Source organism: Pectinophora gossypiella, chromosome 19 (assembly GCF_024362695.1).
Source record: "Pectinophora gossypiella chromosome 19, ilPecGoss1.1, whole genome shotgun sequence".
Taxonomy (NCBI): Eukaryota; Metazoa; Arthropoda; class Insecta; order Lepidoptera; family Gelechiidae; genus Pectinophora; species Pectinophora gossypiella.
The window spans coordinates 12,802,593-12,822,512 of NC_065422.1; the positions used below are offsets into that span (position 1 = coordinate 12,802,593).

General features: G+C 39.2%; 1 protein-coding gene across 2 annotated transcripts in view; it reads right to left on the reverse strand.

The window, feature by feature from the left end:
- Positions 1 to 19,920, reverse strand: part of LOC126375676 (putative oxidoreductase GLYR1 homolog) — a 342,593-nt gene that overhangs the window by 239,671 nt on the left and 83,002 nt on the right. Inside the window, exon 13 of one of the 2 annotated variants that reach the window (XR_007567632.1) lies at positions 11,145 to 11,191. The exons of the other annotated variant lie outside the window; for it this stretch is intronic. The gene's annotated coding sequence lies outside the window, so the exon portion shown is untranslated. Of the gene's footprint in view, positions 1 to 11,144; positions 11,192 to 19,920 lie in introns of those variants that run through there. 2 annotated transcript variants of the gene reach the window in all.

Below are 19,920 nucleotides of genomic sequence, written 5' to 3' on the forward strand. Positions count from 1 at the left end.
GAACCTGCGACCCATGGAATGTACATTTCTTTGAAAAAATAAATTAAATAAGTGAGAGGCAAGCGTACCACGGCTTACGGAACTGGGTACCAAACTTGCACCTTCTTCTTCTATCGTGTGGGTTGTGAGGTGATTTACCAACCTCATCAACCCTGGTGTCAAGGTCACTATTGAGCCGCCAAAGGCCCCTGACATGACTCATATAACGAGTAAGACTTACATCAATAAGTAGTAACCGGGACCAACGGCTTAACGTGCCTTCCGAAGCACGGATCGTCTTACTTTCGGACAATCAGGTGATCAGCCTGTAATGTCCTAACCAAACTAGGGACCACAAAGTAATTTTTGTGATATGTCCCCACCGGGAATCGAACCCAGGACCTCCGGATCGTGAGCCCAACGCTCAACCACTGGACCACGGAGGCCGTTCTTGCACCAATAAGTTAATTAATCTTAAGTGCAATTTTCACTAACACAGTTGTCAATACGGCTCACTATATTTTACGTTGGTCTAACAGAAAGCTCGGTGAGGTGTGTACTTAGTTCATCTTGCGCTGTATGTACCTCTGACTACCCCGGTTGGGATAGTCATATCGTGTAGTCGTGTAATTAAAAACATCCATAAGGAATTAAAACATACTTAACACTTTCAAGGACAGAACGTCAAATGACGTTCCGATCCGAAGGTGTCATACCTTACTTATTACCTATTATGAACCATCAATGACGCATGATCTCTGTCCATGAAAGGGTTAATACTATAATAAACCCCAACCCGTATTATGCGTTTTAATTATGATAATAAATAACCGTATAAACTCTAACATTCATTAAATACTAATAACATAAAATAACAAGTAGTATATTTCACACACAGGAAATACAAGATATGTTGAAGTCGGTTAAAAACGCCACATCGAAGCAATTCATTTAAAAAAGCAATAATTCAATTTGACATTTGCGCATATAAAAGTACCTAAGTGCGCAATGCAAACATGTCAAATATTGCTTTCTTAGATAAATTGCTTCGATGTGGCCATTTTAACCCCCCAGGTATTAGGGTGACCCGTCGGGAGCGAACCTCTGAGGGGAATATATTAGAATCAATCGACCCTGTTGTCTTAAGTTTTGTACTGGGTGAAAGCCCTCTGCGCACCCCATTTGTCCGGTTAAATCGTTTTTATGTATGGTCGAAAATAAAAACTTAAAGTAAGCAAGATTTATTAGCGTAACTATTGTAAGTTTGCCTCAGATAGTATTCACTACTAAACTGGGTTACTTACAACTTCTGTCTTCCCCATTAGGGATTATCGTCGTGAATTTACGTTTTCATAAATTACAATAAACCCGTCCTCATCGCTTTATTACGTACACAAAAAACGTAATTTATTATAAAAATATATTTACAACTCAACATTTAGTAGTAAATCCATCAACACTACACTAGTGATGTACACGTTTTCGGTAATAAAATATTTATAACTGATGTTGTCTATGGTAGGTAATCCTTTGATCATAATTGTTGAGGTAGCTATATAAAATACTTTTCTAACGATATGATTTCTAACTTTACCGATGTAGGAACGTGTTTAAGCTATCTTAAGATCTGACATCCGAATACTTAGTTAAATTCAAATTCAAATTATTTAATTCGGACTGTATCCATATATGTTAGTAACAAACAACTTATATTCTAATGTTAGTCACAACTTATACAACTTAAGCTAATACACACGCGCGACCCTTGGCACAGTAGCGTGCAGCTGCATCCAGCGCTTCAGCAGCGGGGAGTCCCACCGGTCTGCTAACACACTCAGGATACTGTTCGAACTGGCGCGCACGCGGCGCAGCAAGGAGCACACCCCTTAAAGCACACCCCGGACACTTCATACAAAAAAACCTCGTTTTACACAGACACTACACATTGACATTATCGTACACGCGCATCTGTGTGTGACGTCTGACGCCATACGATTGAAGACTAAAGTAACACCGAGGGGAGGTGAGGAGCGGGCTGCTGCCGTTCTATACGTATTATTGCACCCATCGGCCAAAGACGTCCTCCACTTATTCCGGTCACTGGCCAGGTCCTCCCATTCTGGCCGACAAGCGCGAGAGGCGACACAGAAATGAAGGGGCTGATTTACCACCTGTGCCGTCTAATAACCCTCAACTACAATGCCAGTCGTGCGGCCGCTACTGTCGCTCTCGCATCGGACTTTACAGCCATTTTAAAAGCTGCCACAGAAACGCTGTTTGAATCATCTGATAAAGATGTAAAGGCCTGTGATGATACGTATTATTAGGGGTAGGTAAGATATATTATTAGTTAATATAGGTATTAGTTACTAGTTATTGTTATTAGTAGTGACTAACTGAATAAATATACTTAATATAATTATATCATCTTTATTTGTGTATTTTTCTAATTTGATTTAGTTTTAACTTAATTTTATTTTACAATTTTATTTTATTGATTTGGGAATTTTAATTTTTTAATTTTAGTTTTATAATTGCTAATGTAAATATGTGTTACATGCCTGAAATAAAATGATTTTATTTATTTATTTTATTTATTTATTATTCCTTCTTCTATAACACCGGCTTGCTTTTCAATCGGGAAGTGCCGGTCCTAACCCGGTACCGGACTTGCACCAATGAGTTAACTATCACAGTAGGCTCGACAATTATATCTACCACGTTAGTCTAACAGAAAGCTCACTGCGGCTTGGGTTTTTAATATAATAAGCCGCCATTTGCCATGTCTTTTGTAATTATTTATTTTTATTTTGGTGCAATAAAGTACATACATACTTACATACATAAACTCACGCCTATTTCCCACCGGGGTAAGCAGAGACTATAGAATTCCATTTGCTTCGATCCTGACACACTTCTCTTGCCTCCTCCACACTCATCAATCGCTTCATACACGCACGCCGGTTAAGAGTAGATCGTATTGAACCTTTTCTAAGGACATCTCCAATTTGATCATCGTAAGTCCTTCTCGGTCTTCCTCTGCCAGCCCTACCATCAACTTTCGCTTTATATACCGCTTTTGCAATTCTATTATCCTTCATCCGCTCAACGTGTCCAAACCAACCTAACATTCCCTTCTCAATCCTAGTCACTATATCGTCTTTTACACCACATCTCTGTCTTATCACACTGTTTCTCACTCTATCACTCAACTTCACAATAAAGTATAGTTGTATAATGAGCCTTTGACTATCCCAAATGGCAATATAGTCGTGAGCTTACATACATAATTTGACGCTTATTTCCCACCAGGGTAAGCAGAGACTATGGAATTCCATTTGCATCTATCCGTACTTCCTACTTCCTTTACATTCATCACACTTTCATCAATCGTGAATTTATGTTATAGAGGTGACGTGTGATATAATAAAGTGTACCTATGTTGGCAGAAAGGTTTTCAGTCGACTCACAAATCCCCGTGTGGGCTTCTAATAGTGATATCCACGTAAGCACCTTTTGAAGATGTAACTTTGTCCAACAAATCCTCGATTTATTCCTATTAATTTCAATCCGTATCATATAGGCGCTTTCGTGGTTTTATAGTCACTATATAGATACACTTCTGTCTACCCCTTCAGGGACATAAACAAGCGTGATAATACACAGTTCAGACAGAACTAAAGAATAGTCCACTCTGAAACACCGCTTTAAGCAAAAACGAAGAGAAAATCATGCACTAGACTGTATTTACGTTTGTGCACTACCAGTGCATAAGTCCGCTTAACAAATTAGATTGTCATAATGTCATGGAAATAAGACTCGTAATGCTCAAACACAATTTCCTTGGATTGTCATCAAAATAATTACGCGACACAAGGCCATAACATGGAAGTATAAACGATCAAGAACCAGCTATAAATACAATTTCCGTCATCGTGCACCCAATATTTTTAAACAACACTAAAAAAGAGTAAAACAAACTAGCGTAAACTTCATTAGGGGCGTCTTTAAATAGAATAAAATTACCTTCTCTGTGCAAATCTTCCGTAGACACTCCGTGATCGATTCCAAGTCACAATTTGAATTGATTTAATCGAGCACTGTGAACTGAACAGCACTGGCATGTGAGTTTTGAATTTTAAAAAGTAAGCACTGTATTTGAAACAATTGAAAATCGAATTTCAAATGTCACTCGCGGTCACTGGTTTGGGCGGGAAATGCATGGGCGGTCCGGCGCGCGCGCTCTTGCCACTGAAACTGGCCGCCGCGATGCCATTGGTGACGTCACCGGCCAACGTTGGCCAACTTCAGCCAACACCCGCCTGACGCTCAGTTTGTTTATAAAACTGTGAGTTAGACTGTCTTATTCGATGTCGATGACTAACTTTTATATAGAAAGGGGAGGTAAGTAGCTACTGAATCGGAAGCATTTCAGGCAAGTAATACTTACTTACTTCCAAATGTATTATATTTTTCCCAGTAAGTAATATTAATGAGACCTTCAAAAAGCTGAGAATTCGAAAGGCAAAACACACGCAGCGACAAATCTGTCACGTTTACTTTAACTTCAAGGATATTTTTACAAAGCTCTGCCTAACTCGGAGTTCATATAGTTTTTTATGTATATATACCTACTTACTGTCTATTTCGTAATGTTAATTTTAACGTCAACGAAACTAATAATAACACACTTTTAATAGCTTGTAAAACCCAAGACACGTCATCATTTTTACTGCTTTTTTTCGTTCATAGACTACACCAGTGATTCCGAAAATGTGTTCAGTGAAACCCAGGTGTTCAGTACAAAACCCACCAGGGAATTATTTATTTTTAACTAATAAATAATACCAGTGACACAATTTTATTTTTCCACATTAAACGTTTAAAGTAAAGAATATGGGAAATAAATAAAAAAGAATGATAGCAGAAGAGTAGACTGCTATTTTTTAATTTTGTGAGGTTTTTTGTTTTTTTTTTTTGTCTACGAACGAAGTAAAGACTCCTTTGGCCAAAATTCAATGGTCCAGTCCTTTAAAACGAAACATATTGAAAACGAGAAAACAAGACAATTGACGATCGGGAGCGAAACCAAAGAAGCGAAACGGATTGGTCATGGTTGATTTCATATGACCAGGCTATATGGTTATGTTCCTTTGCCTGCTTCTTCTCGGGGCAAATTTATCAAAAAAAAGGCTTTTTGGCGGGAAACGGGAACGGGACAGTTGCTTTCTTCATTGAATAATCTAAATAATTAATACGAAGTGGTGTTTTGTGGTTAATGATCGCATTAAGTTAGTCGGAAGACATTCGCGAGTGTTATTATATCGGAGTATTCAATAAACAAAGTGTATCTGCCTATTTTCGCTTCGTGGCAGGAAGCCGCTTCATAACTCGAAAGTTTATGCGGACTTTTGAGTTAATTCGTTTGGGGTTCGGAGTAGGAGTCTACTCCGAGGGTGGGGGCTTAGGTTTCATCATCATCATCTTTCATCATTTCATCAATCATCAAGAAAAAAAATACGTAAGTCATGGCTGTATGGGCATAGTTCCCTTTGCCTTACCCTTCGGGGAAAACCAAAACAAAAAAAAAATATCAAAAAAAATACAGATTTTAAATTACTAAATTACTCGTATTGAATAATGCTGGAAATTGGTAGAAAATCGAAACGTATCATGAATGTTGGATGTCAATATGTGGATGATCTAATGGTTTTTCTTTAATATGATTATGATTTTAATGCTTTTTAATAAGGGGTTCCATAAAACAAAAGGTAAGTAAATATTTAGTGGGTGGTCCGTGAACTTGAAATTTTGGGAACCTCTGGATTACAGTGCCAAGTTGTGGTTAGTCTTACATCCATGACGTAAATGTTTAACGACACGTGAACGATTTATATCACGTTACATGTACCTTGTAGCTTTGAACAAAGACTTGGACTTCAAAGGCTCGGTTTGATAATGATCAGATCACGAATAAAACAGCTTGAAATAGGTGTTGCTGTTCTTGTGTAGTCAGTGGCGGCTCTAGGCGGGCGCCGGAATAGCGGGGTGGGGGGTAAGGGGGGGGGGGGGGGGAAATCAACCACGACTGGTCCACCCTGGCTGCAAACTAACTTCATCGGGTTAGATTGCGGCCACAGAAAACTCATGTAGGTATATACCGGGTGGTAGACTGGTAGTAAATAACATTTTTTTTTGTAATTTAAACAAGTAAATTTCGGTGTAAACTAATCCAAAATATTTTAAGGGGTGTCGCTTTGCGGTCTCGCACCACCTAAAATATTTTTCTAGGGCTGCCACTGTATGTAGTCCTCGCTCCTACACAAATTTCTTTCACAACCATCAGGTTATTTGCCCGTCGTCAATACCTATGAATACAACTTTATGAGTTCTTCTTTTTCTCTCGTATGGGTTATGTGATCAATGACCTCATCAACTCTGGTCTGGTGTCAGGGTTACTATTGAGCGTCCGAAGGGCTTTATGTTGGAATTCAAATTTGGATCACACGGTTCTGTGCTTCAAATTCAAATATATCTTTATTCAGTAGGTTACATACATCTGATAGAGCGCTGCAGATAGCGCCATACTTGTTGCCAAGTTTTGGGCCGATACTATTTAGTTTGCCATCGACACGATAAGAAACATAGTTCACATTGAATCGTCATTTTACATAACGAACGTCTCATCCCCCTAAAACTATTGCAGCTCCTCACGACCTGTATAGGAGCATTCCATGGAAATCGGTAACAATGTTGAACTATACTTTTGGCTCTAATGACTATTTTGTAAATGTTAATTTAGAAGCTTATGGTATAACCATTGTGTATCCAAACATAATTAAACAATAACTTTTAAAATCGTTATAACAATAAGGTCGATTCCGAGGACAATATAGCAGTTGCGTAAAGTATGAAAATTACTCATAGTTCTATGTTAATTATAAACTTTTTGGAGAAATATACGGATCATCATACATTTTAAAAACATAGTTTATACTATCGTTTAATCATTTACTTACAAATTTTATATCCTGGGAGTTATTTCGTAAAAGTATTTGCAAAATAGACATCGCGTATCGATGGTGTCGGTTACGTGACGCAAAACACATAAAGTATCGTAAAAAATTAAACTTGAGGGTTGTTGTGTTGTAAATGTTAATTTATAAACACAGTTATTAGTCAGCCTCAGTGTGAAATTGGTTTACTTGAAAAAAATCGTTCCTGTTTAAAACTATCAGGGTTTTTGTGTGTTGTCGGTTACGTGACGCGTAGGAAAGCAGCTTAGAAAAGTGTTGATATATTCTTGAAATGGATTCGCCAAACAAAAGTGCTTCAAGAATGCGCAAATTTCGCGAGAAAAAAAAAGAAGATCTTGATTATAAAAAGAAGGAAAATGAGAGAAAGAAATTTTCTCTCATTTTCCTTCAAAAGAAAAAAGGGGAACATATGATGAAAATGGAATTGGAAGAATTTCGGGAACGAAAGCGAAATGAAAAGAGACAGGAAAGAGTAAGAAGAAAACTCCAACAAATAGACTTGAACAGGTCTGATCTTTCGAAAGCATCAACTTCAAACAATTCTTCAATTTACCCCGAATGTAAAATTGGTTTTTCAAGATTTTGTAAAATATGTAAAATAAAATTATGTGTAAAATTTTATGGCATGCTTCCTCTGCTACCTAAAAAGCACGGCAAACAGTTTTCCTGGAAATTTTCTGCGACTTCACATGGAAAGGAGTGATCGATGGGGTAGGTGGCAATGTGAAACGTTTGGTGCGACAAAATACAATGTCACAACGGCGAACAATACTGTTACATTACAAACAGCTGAAGAATTTGCGACTCTGGCTTCAAATTTAGTCCCAAACACAAAAATTATATACAGTTCACAAGCAGAGATTGAATTAGAAATAGCAGAAAAACGTCCATGGGAAAAGGTAGACCCCATTGCTGGGATATCGCAGTTCCATGTTTTGAAATGTGATGGAGAAGTTATTAAAGGCCAAAAACATGCACTGGACACACAAGAAACAGTTTCCCTGCCAAAAATTACGAGATTTACATTTTAAATTCGTACGTGTCGCTTACGTGACAAACTTGTCGATTACGTGACGCAGCATTTTTGTTAGATTTTTTTGGAGATGATAATCGTAAGAAGTATATTTTTTGTTGAAAATAAAAATGTGTACCTTATTCTTGTATTATGTTATTAAACCCTTTCCATATTATTAATAATTTCGCTGAAATTTTCAAACTTACAGTCAGCTTTCAAAACGCGGTAGATTTGATGTCGCTTACGTGACGCTTTTTATTGTACTGGTAACTCAGCACATAGTGATATATAATAAAAGTACGTGGTATACCTTTATGAACCAACCATTTAGCTATAAGGAAATATCATTCATTACTCTCTATAGGTTACTGTTAAAGTTTTACAGACTGGTAAACTTTAAAAAAGGAGTACGAATGTCGGTTACGTGACCATGGAATGCTCCTATAGCCGGGGTAAAGAAGCTGCAAGAAAAACCTGTTAGGATTGGTTAATGGCCCACACACCCGCATTCCCAAGAAATGCATTTTCGGAGGTATGTGACCTAACCAGTATTGGGCTGGTTTTTTTCCTTCGCGGGTTGGAAGATCAGACAGGTTGGAGTCGCTTCTGTAAAAAATCGGACCTGTCAAAATCTTCAGGTTAGGTAAGCGGACCCTGTAAAAACGGAGTAATGCTAGGGAGATGATGATGTAATAGGAGACAATAGGCTTGGCTCCTATTACACCGGACTTTAACTACTTCTTTTTTATCTCTATTACCTCTTTTTTTAACAGGCAATGACTGATTGTTTATTTTTACACCGTTAGCTACCCCATTCAGGCCCGTGAAGTTATGTTAATTTGATGAAATCCCAATGTTATAATTAGTAGAGGCAGAAATTAGTAGAGGTGACCTACATAAGTGGGGCTTAAAGTAGTCGCCATACTGTGAATGTGGTCACCCGGATCAAACCATATTTCACATAGTGAACGAGTGCCCTATGCATCGGTTCCCAGGTGGCACCGGGCTGCATTGTTTGACGGATGCGGCAGAGACTTGTTTAGGGGAGCTTAAGCTGGATATATGATCCACGCAGGATATTTTATTTTTGTCTGCCATACGAAATATATGTAGTAGAGGTGTAATATAATAGAGAGTGACGCGGGGACAGTCGGCGCCAGTCGCGGCGACACGCGTCAGCGACGCGACATCGTGACACTAATCTAGAGAGATTGCTGACACCACCGTGACACAACACTACTTCTCAGAAACTAACAGTTTATTTCAAAACAGCGAACCAAGCGTCATTCCCTTCACGTCTTTCAGAAACCTGGATTAATATACCCACCTATATTTTTAAATTTTTTTCTTCTATTGTGTGGGTTGTGAGGCGGTGTCAGGGTTATTATTGAGCCGCCAAAGGCCCCTGACATAGCTCATGTACAACTACTTACTTACATCAGTAAGTAGTAACCGGGACCAACGGCTATACGGGATATAACGGTCGCCGTGGTCCAGTGGTTGAGCGTTGGGCTCACGATCCGGAGGTTCTGGATTCGATTCCCGGTGGAGAAATATCACAAAAAATACTTTGTGATCCCTAGTTTGTTTAGGACATTACAGGCTGATCACCTGAATGTCCGAAAGATGATCCGTGCTTCGGAAAACACGTTAGGCCGTTGGTACCGGTTACTATTTACTGATGTACTTAAGTAAGTAGTCGTTACATGAGCCATGTCAGGGGCCTTTGGCGGCTCAATAGTAACCCTGACACCAGGGTTGATGAGGTTGGTACTCCACTTCACAACCCACACGATAGAAGAAGAAGAAGAACAGGGTTTATATTTCTATTAATAGTGCGTATTTCTCTCGGTCGGCGCTTTTCTCTAACGGCCTAAGGTCCATTAAATCTTTTCAATATACATAATCCTTTCAGACGACGCCCCGAGCCGAGGTACGCGCCCTGGGCACCCTCAGGTCTGTTGCCTTAAATTTTTGTACCGGGTGAAAGCCCTCAGCGCTCCCCATTTGTCCGGCCAAGTTAGTTAATACCATATGCGGCAAATATACGATAAGTATGTATTTATCCAACTGGTGGATTGGAGACTTCTCCTGCAGAGTGTGCTAGAGTTCTGGTAGAGTTTGCCGCTCTAGGATTGGCTTGCACAGCCATGAAAGAAAGTCCATTTCTTCGAGGCAATGACGTCATAAATCGTCTGAAACAGACGTATAAGGCCAATGATGATGATGATATCATGAAATAAAATAACAACCATGCTTCACTACAGGTTGGTGGAAGTGTTCATAATTCATTTATTCGCCTTAAAAATGGTAGTTACAGTTGCAGATGGTCAGCATTTAGCATTAGGTCAACAGTTTACGGCTAATACACGGGATCAACGGCTTATGGCTGAATGTAAAACTGTAAAAATAAAATAAAATAACATGCTCTCCGAAGCAGGGAATCATCGTACTTGTATTATGAAATATGAAGTATATTAATATCATGCAACAAGGAAGATGCCGTCACAGCTGGCGCCGGCCGCGGCGTCACGCGTCAGCGAGTGGTGACACTGATTACTAGATATTGTGACGCACTGCTATTTCTAGACTGTGGCGTGTGTTTGATATTCTGCTTAGTTGCTGGATGTGTCAAGTATAGTCATGTTTAAAGTATTGTTAGGGTAGCGTTAACAATATTTTTTTTTTGGACGTGACTTATTGTAGGTTTGCCGCAAATAGCATTAACTCTTTGGCCGGACCAGCGATACAACACATTTAATACGTTCAGCTATTTTCTTTACCCGGAAGTGTCGTAAAATCCGACAGAGGGTTTGTATCCTTTCTAACATGATGGAATAACCTCTGGTCTTGTGGGTTGAGAATGAGTTATTAATTTATCTTAACTGCAGTTTACACTAAGACAGTTGGCTTGACCATTATAGACGGCGATACGGCTCACCGCCTATCACGTTGGTCTAACAGAAAGCTCGGTGAGGTGTGGGTACTTAGTTCATCTTACGATGGATGTACCTGTGACTACTCCATCTGAGATATTATCGTGAACTTATGTATAGTTACAGAATGGAAAATGCTACACCGACAAGAGCGTGGCTCTTAAATTGATGATGATGATAATCATCTCCCTAGCATTATCCCGTTTTTCACAGGGTCCGCTTACCTAACCTAAAGATTTGACAGGTCCGGGTTTTTACAGAAGCGAGTGCCTGTCTAACCTTCCAGCCCGCGAAGGGAAAACCAGCCTAATACAGGTTATATCACATACCTTTGAAAATGGATTTCTCGGGAATGTAGGTTTCCTCACGATGTTATCCTTCACCGCTGAGCACGTGATAAACATTTATAATCCAAACATGAATTCGAAAACAAATTCGACAATCGTTGGTTTAGGCCTGTGCTGGATTCGAACCTGCGACCTCAAAATGAGAGGCAAGCGTTCTACCAACTGGGCTATCACGGTTTTATATCCTCCCATGATGTTTTTACTAAATTCCTCGTGTCCTATGTCCAATCATCTTGCCTCTTTTGTAAAACCAGCTTCATTATTACTTAGTACTAGGTGTTATCGTAACTCTCGAATTGGTTATTGATGCTTATAGCACAGGAATTAATTTTCCTATTTTAAGCATCATCAGTACGTTAATTTCCCTGTAATGTAGCTGTACAACATAGTGTTAAGTTTATTATACTCTTTTTGTGTGTACAATAAATAAATAAATAAAAATAAAGCTTATCAACCATAAATACAACCATTTTAAGCCACGAAGGTAAGTAATCCATTAATTGAAGTTCAATGGTTTGTTAATGGCATTTGCGCAAACAACCGGGATGCCGGATGCTTTTACATTGTTTGAGACAAAAATACAGTCAACAAACAAACAGACGGTCAAATTGTGATCATCAAAGGATATTTGAACCTTTGTACTCCTGTGAAACGTTACATTTGGTTTGCTTGCAATAAAATACAATAATGGCGTACGCAGATGTCGCCATTTTGTTTTTGGTATCAGTAAACGTATATTAAGAGTTATTGAGGACAGAAGAGGCAAGATTATTCACGACGAATTTGCTAAAACATCATAGAAGGAAAGCTACAAGAAAAGAGAGGAAGGGGAAGACCAAGAAGAGCTTATATGGAACAGATCGAAGAGAAGGCGAACATCGTATCTTATAAGGAAGTGAAGGAATTGGCCTTTGATAAACAAGAATGGAGAATGCTACACCGACAAGAGCGTGGCTCTTAAATTAGTGATGATCAGTAAACGTAACATAACGCAACTCCTGTAACTCATCCGAATTGGGGTAGCCAGAGGTAAATCCATATCAAGATGAACCACGTACCCACACCTCACCGAGCTTTCTGTTAGACCAACGTGTTAGGTGAACCGTATCGCCGTCTATAATGGTCGAGCCGGCTGTGGTAGTGAAAACTTCACTTAAGATAAATTAGTAACTCATTCTTCTCTCTCTCTCTCTCATTCTAGTCATAGTAGAAGACTATGTTTGTCAACGAGATGTCTTACTGATGTAAATAAGTAGTCGTTACATGAGCCTTTGGCGGCTCAATAGTATCACTGACACCAGAAGAAGAACGAGATTCCTGGCGCCGCATTATTGGGAAAGCCGACCCCGCGTAACGGGAAGTGGCGAAGACAAAAAAGAAGAAGAAAAGGATAAATAATAAGATATATATATCTACTATAAATAGTAACATATCAACAGAAAGCCGTGTTGCTCTATGGTGAGAATGGACAATACTTACTAGCGAATTGGATAATACTTACTAACGACCTCCATGGTCCAGTGGTTGAGTTTTACTCACGATCCAGAGGTCCCGGGTTCGAATCCCGGTGGGAACAAATCACAAAAATCACTTTGTGATCCTTAGTTTGGTTAGGAAATTACAGGCGGATCACCTGATTGTCCAAAAATTAAGGTGATCCGTGCTTCAGAAGACACGTTAAGCCGTTGGTCTCGGTTACTACTTACTGATGTAAGTAAGTAGTCTTTGACACCAGGGTTGATGAGGTTGGTAATTCACCTCACAACCCACACGATAGAAGAAGACTAGTAAATTGCTAGCAAAGGGAAGAAAACATTGACATCGCTGACACATATTTATGAGAAAAACCTAATTCTCTGATCATCTCTAAGACCCCATTCCTCATTCCCAGTACCAATTTGGATAATGAATTCCAAGACCCAACAGCACATGCATACTACAGGGAAAAGCCCTCATTTTTTCAGTCACCTTCTGTTCCTTCTGTCTACTTCCCTGAAGTGCGCTGACGCAGGCAGCTTCTCTGAATTTCAATGAACTTCGCGTCACTGCCAACGAACCTTTGTCGTATTTATTTGTTAACGGTCGGATTTGGTATGATCATATTATATGTTTAAGTCAGTGCCGTCGCCTTATAGAGAAAACCAATAGAGCGCCTTTTAAAAAAAATCACTTTCTGATGTGACTTTCTAGACTTACAATAAAACTTCAATTTCGTTTTATATTTTTTTCGTTTCGTTCCTTTTGTCGTTGTCTTTTTTCTTTCATTTTTTCTTTTTCTTGTTTTTTACAATCTTAGTAAAGATTATAACATATAAAAGGGTAAGCAGGGACTATGGAATTCCATTTGCTTCGATCCTGACACACTACTCTTGCCTCCACATTCATCGCACGCCAGTTCAAAGTAGATCGTACTAAACCTTTTTTAAGGATATCGCCAATTTGGTCAATGTGTCCATCTAGGTCTTCCTCTGCCAGCCCTACCATCAACCTTCGCTTTATATACCGCTTTCGTACTCCTATTATCCTTAGCAATATAAATAATAAAACCAACCAAACGAAATCTGCTCGTCTGCAACCCAATTATCTCGGTAACATTTATCACTCTAATACTCATAATAAGATTTATTTTCACCAACACGATGGTTTCGGTCAATTTAGCATAAATGGAGAGATTTATCGCGAAAAGTATCGCGTTGTAAATCATTTTACTGCAGTAAGTAATATTGTTACACTATTTATAGTGTTTCGAGAATAGGTACTTAAGATTCATCAATATATCAGCATCTCTATCAAGAAGAAGCTGTATATAGAAAAACAAACACACGCCCGTAATCCCTATTAGGGTAGACACAGCTAACCAGAACTACAGCCCGGACATTTCATACAAAAATCTCTCTCTCTCTCTCTATTTAAGAGTTGCGCTCTTGTCGGTGGAGTAATCGCCATTCCTCTCTTCTTCCCGCCAAAACCTTCACCTCCCCATACGACAGGACCTGCACTTTCTCTTTTATTTGTTTCATAAATGTTATCCTAGGTCTACCCCTTCCTCTTTTCCCTTCAATTATTCCTTCTATAATGTTTGTTATAAATGAATCGTGTCGTATCAGGTGGTCAATCATATTTCCTCTCCGGTACTCTATAGTCTTCAATATGGTTCTCTTTTCTTCAACTCTTTCCAGCACTTTTTCATTTGACACCATTTCAGTCCAGCTTATACCCTCCTTCGCCAACACCACATCTCAAAAATCTCATTAAGTAAAAAAGGTCTCAGTAATTTCGAACGAGAAAGACAGTCTGTGCGCTCTCTTCCTTATACCTTTTTTATTGCGGTTAACAGACATTTAGATTATAGAAAGACCCAGAGGGGGTGAGGTAAATGTAACTGGGTTCTCTCGATACGAATTGGTGCGGGGCAGAGATTTACCGTTCTATACGTAGTATTATTCTTTATTCTATGATCGTACTGACCCTAAACTCATTGTGGTTATTCTTAGAAAGTCCTTTGTTATGTCTACGGGTAAAATTGGATAGTATTTTATGATTTATGAACTAACATAAGGAAATACATTTTGGCAGTGAATAAATAACATGGGATTAGGCCAAGCAGGAAAATTTTACATGTTAATTTTAGGCACAAGGTAAAATAAAAGGATTATAATTCATAACTCAATGTATCAAAAACTTATTATTTAAGCTACTTTAACGGAGTAGATAATAATATTATAACATAACATAAACAGCCTATATACGTCCCACTGCTGGGCACAGGCTTCCCCTCAATCAACCGGAGGGGGTATGGAGCATACTCCACCACGCTGCTCCAATGCGGGTTGATGGAGGTGTTTTTACGGCTAATAGCCGGGACCGGCTTAACGTACCCTCCGAAGCACGGAATCATCTTACTTTTTCGGACAATCAGGTGATTCAAGCCTGAAAAGTCCTTACCAAACAAAGGACAGTCTCACAAAATCATTTCGACAATGTCCATCGGGAATCGAACCCGGACCTCCAGATCGTGAGCCTAACGCTCTAACCACTAAACCACGGAGGCGTTAATAATATTATTAATATTATATTACCCTATTATAAATTTGACATCGCGTTGGTAGATTAATTTAAAATTAGGGACTTTCCGGGCCCAAAAAAATTATAGATGGCGCTGTTCAGAATTAACGTAATAATTAACTATTTTCTCATTGCTCGGGTACATAATTATTCACAGGCGTATACAAATTTTTTTTTTCTTAATATTTACATACAGAATTGTATTGTTTCTCTTCATTTTGATCTGAATAATAATGGGTGGAAATGTGTTGTGCCTGGGTGTAATGAAAAGGGTCATCATTTTTAACAAAAACTAAGATAAAAGATGCATTATGTCTGTTATCCATGAAATTAGAAGGTTAAGGCAATAAGGCAAATCTATACATCCCCAGCTGTATTTTTTTGTTTTTTTTTTGGGGAATGCCGCCTCGATAGTCCCACGTTGCAGTGTAGCTATAAAATGGGTTTATTTATTTATTATTATAAGTTCTTATAGGTAATTTACACCACTATCCAACACTATCTAACGAGACCTCTGTGGTCCCCTGGTTGAGCGTTGGGCTCACGATCCAGAGGCCCCGGGTTCGAATCCCGGTGAGGACATATCACAAAAATCACTTTGTGATCTCTAGTTTGGTTAGGACATTACATGCTGATCACCTGATTGTCCGAAAGTAAGATGATCCGCGCTTCGGAAGGCACGTTAAGCCGGTGGTCGCGGTTACTACTTACTGATAAGTAAGTGAGTAATCGTTACATGAGCCATGTCAGGGGCCTTTGGCGGCTCAATAATAACACTGACACCAGGGTTGATGAGGCTGGCATTCCACCTCACAACCCACACGATAAGAAGAAGACCACTATTCAAAACGGAGTTTTTAATGCGTTACAGTAGCAACCCAAAAAGACCGAAGCCTGTGATAGGGTTAGCTACAAATTTCGTCTTAAAACAATGACATAAATATACAGTAGGTAGCTATAGACAGCGCGGTGCTTCGGACGACTCTTTGCACCATTTCCTGTTTAATAAAACCAAGTAATATTTCATTCGGGTAATACGTGTCTGAACATTAGGCTGATTCTTTGTCACGTCACGCGATAAATCACATGTGGATTTAGGGTAAGTATATAATATCGGACTTTCTTGTGTGTCTTCTGTGCGCCTTCTTAAATAAAGATATAACAACAACAAGAAGTAGATACTCAAAGATATTCTGATATTCTGTACTCACGAATTTTGTGACGGAAATTTCACTTGATATTTAACTCACTTAGTATTATTCGTTACGATGTCACTAATACCCTTCACAAACTTACTTGACATGACACCGTACTGCTTACTATGAGGGGAGGACTATGACTTAGTATGTATGTATCTATAAAATTGATAATCTAAGCCCAGTTAAATGCGTACGGCAGTTGCAAAGTACACCGCTCAGTAGACAAGTGACGAGCGCCGACGTCAGCGCTGCAACAATGGCTGGCGAGGCGCCAACTCGCCGGTGGGCTGCTGCTTGCTTCCGGGACACCAGGGGAGCTTTACTGTAATACGTAACCTTGATGGTCAAGTGATTGAGCGTTGTGCTCCCGGAGGTCCCAGGTTCGAATCCCGGTAGGACATATGACAAAAATCACTGCGTGATTCCTAGTTCGGTTAGGACATTGCAAGGGTAATCACCCGATTGTCTGAAAGTAAGATCCGTGCTTCGGACGGCACACGTTACGGAGTCGGTCCCGACTACTAAGTACTTATTTACTTAAGTATATTACGTAGTCGTTACACGAGCCATGTCAGGGACCTTTGGAGGCTCAATAGTAACCCTGACACGAGGGTTGGTGAGGTCGGTCATTGATCTTACAACCCACACGAGAGAAGGCTGATTGGGGTAGGCAGTGCCTCAAATTGTCAAAGTAGTTTTGTTAGCAAAGAATCTTAATATTGAATGAATGCGGCTAGTCGGTATCATTTTACTTTTTCGGACAATCAGGTGTTTCATCTGCAATGTCCTTACCAAACAAAGGACAGTCTCACAAAGAAATTTCGACAATGTCCCAATCGGGAATCGAACCTACAATACGGCTCACCACCTATCAGGTTGGTCTAACAGAGCGCTCGGCAAGGTGCGGATACTTAGTTCATCTTGCGATGGATGTACCTCTGTATACTCCAATTGTGAGTTTATGTTATGTTAGGAATCGAACCTGGATCGTCAGATCGTGAGTCCAGCGGTCATACCATTCATTAGTATCTGTAAGGAGCCATAGTTTGTAGCTGACCCCTTTACACGGCACGGCACATCATATTGCAAGAGTCCGGTTTCCTTGAAACTAAATTATGTGATACTTTTTACTCCATTAGCAATAATGGCTGCTAATGGAGTAAATGGACCAATAGAGGGAGGTATAATTGGGTCCTCTGATGATGTTTATTAGTGTTTGACACATAAGGACAATGAGGAAGGTCCCTCAAAGAATGTACAATAAGTTAACATAAGTAACAAAAATATCGCTTAAATAAAGACAAACATTAACAGCCTCCGTGGTCTAGTGGTTAGAGCGTTAGGCTCACGATCTGGAGGTCCGGGTTCGATTCCCGATGGGGACATTGTCGAAATCACTTTGTGAGACTGTCCTTTGTTTGGTAAGGACTTTTCAGGCTTGATTCACCTGATTGTCCGAAAAAGTAAAATGATTCCGTGCTTCGGAAGGCACGTTAAGCCGTTGGTCCCGGCTATTAGCTGTAAAAACACCTCCACCAACCCGCAGTGGAGCAGCGTGGTGGAGTATGCTCCATACCCCCTCCGGTTGATTGAGGGGAGGCCTCTGCCCAGCAGTGGGACGTATATAGGCTGTTTATGAAAGACAAACATACATAACGCCTGTTTCCCTTTGGGGTAGGCAGAGACAACAGCATTCAACATAATAGACCCTGATTCACCACTTTCGCTTCTTCTTTCTCTTATAAGAAATAAATCAAAGAAAACTAAGGATACGCCTCTTAGATTTTACTTATCTAACAGTAGTATCTAAGTAGGTAAAGTCAGAAGCAAATAGTGACAGTCAAGGTATACATATAGTTAGCAACATCCAGAATGTCTAATAATTAGGGACGTATTGATAATAACACTCTAAATGACCAAAAACATCGGCACAACCTGCGTGTTCAAAAAGTTGGCAACAACCGAATCCTCCACATATTTTTGAACACCTTGACTGCTTGGATACCATTTGCGCAGTGAGTGTTGTCATATTTATGACGACTTAATTGAGCCGAACTATTTGACATTGTAAACGTCTCGCGAATCTGGACGATTAAGTTGTTGCCAACTTTTTGAACACGCAGATTGTGCCGATGTTTTTGGTCACTTAGAGTGTTACTATCTGTTGGATAACTGAGATTAGTGATATTTTTGAATCTGAAAAATAGACTTGCCCATACAAAACACCGACCAAAGGAAAGGTACTTACAGGATTGTTGAATTTGGTTTCTTCTGACCCCGGGGTGCTCTGGAGACTGCTAGTGCACTTTCAGATTAAGTTTAAACAGCACAACTTGAATTAATATATTTTTATGTTATTTTAGAAATTTCTTGTAAGTACAGAAACGCGCGACGGCGGTAGTCGAGTCAACTTTATTTTTCTTTTTTCGTGGCTTGGGGTGGCGGGAGTTTTTGGCGCGAACCAAAGGAGTTTTTGGAAGGGATTCATGGTCGGTGTCCTAACACTATCTATACGGCCACCTTGAACGTCCCTAATTATTGGACATTCTGGATGTTACTAACTATTATGTATGTCGTCACTATTTGCTTCTGACTGTACTACGTGTTAGCTATTTTTGATGTAGAGTAACCCGATAATCGTCAAATCAAATCAAAATCAAATATACTTTATTGCACAGAACTAGAATTTCAACAATCAGACATAACACATGAATACAGTACAATCCATCCATTCGTCCATCATCATCATCAATTTAAGAGCCATGCTCTTGTCGGTGCAGCATGCTACTTTTTAGGGAAAAATAGGACAATGGTCCACCGTTACCTTGTGATAATTTCGACGAACATCCGTCTTGCCTTTTTGTAACTTTTTTATGAAAATTTGATATGATGTTATTGTCTTGTTTTTGTGTGCGCCCTTTTATAATAAACTATTTCTATTCTATTCTATTAATCTTACAGTTGATCTTATTGTTAGATAGATGAAAAATTAAACAAACAGTACAAATCCTGAGTTAACCTATATCTGTAAGAATAATTAAAAAAAATCAATATCGATTACTCATAATACGCATAAATCTCGATAAACAATCATGCGTCGAAGATTATTGAAGTACTGCCCTAATTCGGTCTCACACGATAAATTGTGAAACATACCTAAACAAATATGATCGTAAATATACTGAAAACACTCCAGTTAATTGACTTGAAACCTTTGAAGTATCAAATTAGTTGCAAAACAAGTAAAGTGTAGCAGAATGTGCGTATTTCGTTTGTAAACATTATTGTGTCAGTCATCGATGGTGGTTGGAAGCCGAAGACAGATTGCTTCATCACCTACTT